Source organism: Frankliniella occidentalis, unplaced genomic scaffold (assembly GCF_000697945.3).
Source record: "Frankliniella occidentalis isolate FOCC.00 unplaced genomic scaffold, Focc_3.1 Scaffold484, whole genome shotgun sequence".
Taxonomy (NCBI): domain Eukaryota; kingdom Metazoa; phylum Arthropoda; class Insecta; order Thysanoptera; family Thripidae; genus Frankliniella; species Frankliniella occidentalis.
Genome location: NW_026267602.1, coordinates 108,020 through 115,844, shown reverse-complemented (window position 1 = coordinate 115,844; position 7,825 = coordinate 108,020). Strand labels below are relative to the sequence as shown.

Here is a 7,825-nt window from a genome sequence, read left to right as displayed (position 1 = left end):
GGTAGATGTATGCCAGGCGCGTCGCAGCGTAACAGTGTTTCGTGAGATATCGCGAAGCCTGTTACGCGAGACGTGGTCTGGCGTACATCTACCTAGTACTAATGTTGTGTAATCACATAAGTGGCAGGAAGACACTAAATTCTGATGTTAGATTTCATCATCAGAGACATGACCATTCTACAAAGATAAAAGAGAAGATTGAGATACCAAAGATTAACTCATCGCATTATGGAACCCAAAGTGCTCTTTATCAGGCAATCCAGATCTATAATAATATGCCTAATGAAATAATTGACACTTTTATCTATAGGAAACTTTAAGCTGAATGCAAGACTTTCTTCTTGCAAGCCTTCCGTAATAATTAGTCAAAAATCATTGTTTCTATCTACCTTGTTATTGTTAAATTTTACTAATTTATTATCAAATTGTAAACACCAATAAATCACTCATTTGTGTAAGCGTCCCTACAGGGCTTTCCCTTGAACCTGGCAGTTTTACAAATAAAAAAACAAACAAAAAAAACTTACAAACAGAACTTGAAAACAAACGTCCAACACTTTTACATAAGGCAGAATACTATTAAGAATAATGAGAAGTCAAACTCCAAAGTTGAACTGAAGGCAGAACTAGTCAGAAAACTTACAAACAGAACCTGAGAACAAACGTCCAACACTTTTATATACGGCAGAATACCATTAAGAATAAGGTCACACTCCAATAAAACAAATAAAAGTTGAACTGAGGGTAAAAACTAGTAACAAAAATTACGAGCAGTAAAACTTGAGTACATGTCTAAAACAAAACTTTCAAAACATCTGATAGTCACGGATATAAGAATTTCACTCACTGTCACTGTCAGAAGACGAGTTCTCACTGTCTGAACTACTTTCAGCGTCGGATTCTTCATTATCTCCACGGAATCTGAGACCATACTTCACTCCAGCCAAGATGCTCCACGAAGCTTGGTGCAGGAACCGACATGAAGAAATTTCTTGACGCTCAAGCATCAATGATAGGTTAGCCACTCTCCTATCATTGAGGACAGCTGACCATTTTCTTTCCTGATTCACAGGGTTTCCTTGTTCAGCAGCAAGCTTGTCCATCCAGGATAAATACTCCAGCCTCCGAAATGCATCTGCATGATACAAAGAATTACGTTAGGAAGCAAGCAAAGCTAGCTAGCTAGCATGAGGGCAAAGTTAAACATCAGGAATAAAAAATATCATTGTGCTTACCAACACACTGCCAGATACTAGGACGGTTCTTGCGAAGCAGAACAGACAAACTGTGGTTGTCTGACTCAGATGAGTTGTTTGTCCTTTCAGGACACTCATACACCCAGAAAACGATATTCTTGATTTTAGAATGTGCTCATTCTAATACTATACTCTAACTGGATACTCTAAACAACCCTCTAATGTTTAGGGTGTTGACATACTACTGCAAATATCTTACATACACACTAAACATCATACTTAATTAACTTAATACGTAGAAACTATAACAGAGATCCACCCAGTTTTACATTCTAAAGAATAAACCATTCTATATGTCACAGTGAGTCCATGTCAGAAGCACTTTACAAGTCATCTGCTCCACTGCTGAGGCATTATTGTTATCATTTTTTATTGGTAGAGCTATAACCAAGTACATCAAATGTCAAAAATGAAAGAGTGCATTTGTTTTCTTCCTGAGAGAATATTTTTGTTCTTGAATTATTGCCACACCTGTTCTGTATGGCTGCAACAACGCCTAATAATATTTGTAACTTGGTCGTTTCTAAAGTAATTTGTAACCTGCTGACATTACATGACATGAGATCATGTTTTGTCCTATTTTTTTCTTGTTAAATATCTATTAATCTACTGATATAACATTTAATAATAACTGTGATAGTGTCTGTTAACATGCAATAAGTCTTATCTAGACACAAATTTTGTTCGGCATTAATCGTCCAATGTGTTTGGGAAGATCTGGTTTACAATAAATGTCTTCCTACATGAGGGCGGCTTAGTCATCCAGCGCTTGAGAATAAAAGACAAAATTTGTCACTGTAACAGCTCAAATGAGAGTAAGCTGACTGAGATGTAAAAGAAATCAGAAGACATTTTAATTACTCTACCCTCTTTATTTAAAGTAAGTTGGAAAGTCTAGCTTACACATAGTAAACCAAAAACAATTACTGAAGGTTTCCAGCTAAATTCTACTTTCACAAGAGTATGGCCGTGTAAATTAATTAACCTTTGGGTTTGAACTCTGATAATTACCTTCAGCTATCAAAACCAATCACAATAAAACAATGCATCAATTAATACAGTTCATTTTGGAGTATTATCTGACTAGTCTCTACATACACAAAAGATATAATAATAACATAATAGTTATTTGAAAAATATTGTCTAGTAGCACATGTTTATAAATACATCTATCATTTGCTTTGGTCTTGAAATGAGTTGAGACGAGACCTCTGTAATTAAGACTTTACATTAAAATTTAACTAACCTTGATTAACACACGATCCATTAATAAGCAGCAACCGAGTACCTTTATTGCATCGTTGCAAAGAATCGGAGATGGAGGACTTAATTGTCGCTGCAAACTTCTACTTCTATCATCCTTCTCTTTCAATTTTGGAAGTAAATAGTCCTTCTCACATTCTTTGCAGAGAGGCTCGACTAACTTTGACGCCTTGCAAAACATTTCCTTCGAAGCCTCCAAACCACCGTCAACAGAACCCAGAGCTGCTAGATAAACTGCATTGTGCCAGTTGCTGTGAGCGAGTTCCTCTTCAAGTTCCTGAGCTCTATTCCTCATTTTATCCATCTCCTGTAATAGAAGTATTGTAATTAGTTACTTTTTACAGATATCCCTACCCAATAAAATACTGCTACTTCAAACCCTAGCCCACAGAGTTACTTACACATATGACAAGTGTGAATTAAACATTTGAGGAACAGAAAGAAGTTTGGGAGTAGCAGTCTTACCTGGGGGTTGCTGTACAGATCCCAGTCGTCATGACCAGACATTTCACAGGGAACGGTTTGAGACATGATATGTTGCAGCACGGAACAGGAGAAGGAAAACAACTAGGTGTACTTTATTTTCGCTGCCAAATTAGCGCCACCTGTTGGCCAGTAGAGTGATTTTTCATGGTGCGGTCAGATTTTGTTTTACCGATGAGCGACAAAATTATTAACTACAAACAATTATTGAGATTTCCTTTGTTTTTCGATTCAAACAGCTCAGCTGATCACTGTTGTTGCAGCCAGCTTGGCTGGCCGCAAACGTCAGGCAGACAGACCGAGCAGGCAGGCAGGTGGAGAAAAGAGTGCACTCTCCCGCTCGTCGGTCTCGTTGGTTTCATCCAAGCAAGAAGCAAGTCGGTGTCGTCTTCGTTTCAATCTTGTTCCAAGTGTTTGCCACCTTTTTCGTACGTGATGGATCCAACCGTTGAAAAGTGGTTCGGACACAATGAGATGCAAGATCTCATTCCTGTTTTTGCAAGTGATTATTCGAGCCGGTGGCGGCGGTAGCCTCTGTTGTCTGTACATTCTTCGTGAGTGTATTACACGTTGTAAACTTCTCGTTTGTGAGCGAATAGCCATGTGATCGATTCCGCTGATTTTGAAAAGATGACTTTCTTAGTATTAATCGAGGTTAGGTCTCTTTGTAACGTTTCTATTCCACCACTTTTTACAGCAGTTTAACCTATCAGCGCTTCGAAGTGTTAATGTTAAGTTAGGTTTTCTTTTAGACTCCTTATTTGGCGAATTTCCTTTCGGTTGAATCCACTCATTGGTCGTGTATTTTCATTTTTGCATGCAACCAGTTTTTTCGGCTGTTGTAGGTTATGTTGGTTTAAACTTCAACACGAGTAACTTTCTGCCCCCCTCCTAGGCCAAAAGCTGTACACTTTTCATCTGCTCAAAAGTCTTACAAATGATCTGCTTCGTGAGTTTATTCCTACTATTGGGGTCAGGATTAAATTCATGCAAAAGATTCCCGTGAAAAAAAAAAATTGTATACGGCACGTATATGGCGCCATGTATGTCCGGACGCGCTCAAACATATATTTGACATATAACTTGTGCATATATATCCCATATATTGCCATATACGGCCATATATTGGCCATAAACGCCACGCCATGTATGGCACATATATTTCATGATCTGTCTCATATATGGGCCGTGTGGTCAGTGCCATATATTTCCTTAAGTTCCCTGGTGACAAATGTTTGCGTACCTTGGTGGATGCATTTAGGGTGCAGTCAATGAAAGTACTTCGCTGGGGAACGTGAAGTAGCAACAAAAAGCTCAAAAGTAACAGTGTTCTCCGAGGAGGGCTATCGTGATTCGTTTTCACCAAGTATGGGTAGTTGGAGTGAGAACTCCATTGAAGTGCGACGTCAAGTCCGATCGGACTTGATTCAACACTTTTCAAAAATTTCATCTTCGCTACGAAGCACGTGGTGTATACCTCACGCACGGACGGAAACGGCGCCTAGGTGTCATTAAACCGCGGTTTCTGATCAGCAGCGAGAATAAAATTCAATTACGTTTATTCACGACACAGAATGGTGTCTGTTAAAATCCAAGTGTGCATAGCATCAGGGAGGTCATTCCTCAGAGGGTCACAGTTAAAATCGTGACCAAAACTGTCCTTGACGTAATTTTACGTTAGAAAAGACTGTAAAATGTTCTTTTTATCTTAGAGAGCCATCTAGCGGCGGAAATCAGAACTATCTCAATCGATGTGTCGTTATATTAATTACTGTGGCTTAAAGTTAAATCAGGCTATAAGCATTACGATCGGTCGACCAAATTTCGTGCTCATTGCGATATGTATTGAAAGTGAGTTTTCGTACGTCAACGTCAACGGATATTTACCAATTTTAGACGTTATTGATATCTAACAATGTCTTCCCATATACGGCGAATTTCCGACATAGATGCGTGCTCCAAACCCATATATGATGACATACATGTTCACAAAATGGACCCATATACGGCAGACTACCCCCATATACGGCGAATTTCTCCCATATATAGTAAATGCAGCCCATATATGGTAGCATATATGTCCACATATATGGCACTGTATATGTAACATATACAGCATCTTCCGGTCATATACGGTACGTGTATGGGAATTATATGGCACATATACGTTTCGTTTTTCACGGGTTGAGATACTATTAGGATAGTTCTGTACATCTTGTTCAGTAGTTCGGTTGATTTCCTAGCCTATGCAGTACACATCCCTGTTTGGTTGGGGTTGCCCAGAAATCTAACCCAGACTTCTCTGTCCCACGGGAAAATAGCTGGACTGGGGTGATGGTGCTGCGTCGAGCGTCCATGATTTCACTATCACTGTTAGGTTGCCTATGCATACTGACAGCCTGTGTTGGTGAAATCGAACTTGTAATGGTACCAAGCCTTGACTCAGCTTCTTCTGTCACCATCAACAATTTTTATTCCAATTTTTTTTTCAGTTCAAAAATTTCGGAAAGTTGTGGAACCTTAAATGACTTTGCTGTAGGGCATGTGCCCGTGTTGGGTACAGGGCTTATGTTTGAACAACCTGTACTACCATGAGACCTTTCCGCCGGCATGCCAAGTAGGCCCGACCCCCGTCGAACGAAGAGAAAGAAAAGATGAAGAAAGAAGACAAAGGGCAAGAAAGCACTGCAACACAAGACACAGCCATTACGATTGTTGCATGAGCTACCGAAAGTCTTTTCAGAGAGAAACAACAATCCTATTCCGTAAATTCATAATTATGAACATCCAATTTGAAAATCACTACCATGTTATTACTAGGTAGATGTACGTCAGACCACGTCTCGCGTAACAGGCTTTGCGATATCTCACGAAACACTGTTACCTAGGCCTGCGGCGCTGACACCCGAGTCGGGCAAAAAGAGGAGTCGCAAATGGGCCTTCGGCCCCAAAAGTCACAAATTTTTCTCCTCAGGGTTTTATTTTGACGAGTAACCCCTCCAGAGACCTTCAAATATGTGAGGAAAAACATTTAAGTGTTTTGGGGTCATTTCCGCGTGAAAAACCCCCGCTGGCGCCTGAACGGTTAGAGATACAGACAAACGGACGAATTTTTTTCCATAGGACTTTACTTGCACGAGTTAGGCCTACCTAAGAAAGATGTTAAATCATATGCGTTAGAATACACAGCTGTACCTGATTGAGTACTCAGTAAAATATGTACACTTTTGGCACAGAAACAGTAGGTACATTTAAAAGCTCTACCTAAAAAAGTATATGCATAGGTCGTATCTTACAAAGCCTATTCTTGTTGATAATAAACAAGCAGGCCCGTCCTTCCGTCAAACGGAGTTGCCAGCTCCGCTTCGCTCCGCCGGCAACTCCGTTCGGCAGGGGCCGGGCCTGCTGGGCCTGCCGGTGGCGATATTCGGGCCTGTGGCCCGACTATTTCTGTCACGTGATTTGCTGACAGGGCGGGCCTGCTTTTTCCAACTGGAAACGCCAGATGGAAAGACACCTGGTGTATGTGCACCCTAAGATGCTTAGCCTAGCCCAGATGGAGGTCACGACGCTCCGGGAGGAATACACTTCTGAACTTCGTGACTCGCTGGCAGTACGTAAGTGAAAGCAGGATGGGCTTCAAGAACAAGAAGAGCTGGAAGCAACATGTGTGGCCCTCCTATCGTCAACCCTGTCTGGTGCTCCTCTGGAACTAACTTTGGATTGTTAGAGTGCAAAGGAGATTTGGGACACCTTGTGTGAGAGGTACGAGAGTAAGTCTCTCCAGCACCGACTTCTAGTGGGCAGGAAGCTCAACAACATAAAGTACAAGCCGGGGCAGGAGAAGGTTATGGACTACTGTGCACGTTTCGACGCCTTTCTTCGTTAGTCCCGGGACGCTGGGGTAGTCGTAGATGATACTGCGAATGTGCTAAAATTTGTCCTGTCGCTTCTTGCTGACTACGAATTCCTAACGGCGTGGTAGACGGGTTCCACGACGTCCCCGACGCTGACTGTGAGCTCAGTGCGACTTGCAATGGAAGAGTGTGAAGAGGCACGCCAACAACGGCGGAAGGCAGGGCAGACATCTTCGTCAGCTGTCGACTCTCCAGGTTCCGCCCTCTCCGCGCGCGGCGGACGCTACTTAGCAGTAGGTACATCAGAACCCTATCAACCTTATGCTCGTTTGAAAGGTTTTTTCATGTGGAAGACAATGGTGAAGTCAAAATGAAAAAAAAAAAAAACCTAGTGCATTAGGAGAAATCAGCGATAAACGTAAGATGAGCTCGATTGTAAGAACTCGTCAAAAGTAAGCTCATGGTGTGATCGAAACCGCGATATCTTGCCTACATACACAGATAAAGCAGATTTGTCTTTCCGGTAACCGTCGGATACATTTTTTAGTCTTTCCGGTAACCTCCGGACACATTCTTACGTCTTTCCGGTAATCTCCGGACCCATTTTTTGTCTTTCCGGTAACCTACAGACACATTCTTAGGTATTTCCGGTAACCTCCGGACGAATTTAATGTCTTTCCGGTAACTCCCGGACACTTTTTATGTCTTTCCGGTAACCTCCGGAAACACTTCTTGTCTTTCCGGTAACCTTTTGGGCGTTCGCACGTACTGCATGTTCTACCCAGGCGGCAACCGATTTGCCCGCCACGCCTGCCACCCTGTCTATCCGGTAACCCCCGAGATTGACAAAAGTGGGGGACAAGCTTTAATTTGACTTTTCATGTGAACAAAACATGTTTGGACATGCAACTCTTGTCGCAATCGCAAGTTGGACCTCTGATCTATCGTTTTCATTAGTAGATTGAT

The 7,825-nt window shown here is 41.6% G+C and overlaps 1 long non-coding RNA gene across 1 annotated transcript; it reads right to left on the bottom strand.

Annotated features, from left to right (window-relative positions):
- Positions 1-957: 957 nt before the first annotated feature.
- On the bottom strand, positions 958-6,174 carry LOC127751433 (uncharacterized). The gene is made up of 3 exons (XR_008012129.1): positions 2,545-6,174; positions 1,236-2,467; positions 958-1,135 (listed from the first exon to the last, which is right to left on the bottom strand). It is a non-coding gene; the product is annotated as an uncharacterized LOC127751433 (long non-coding RNA).
- Between the last annotated feature and the right edge of the window lie 1,651 nt (positions 6,175-7,825).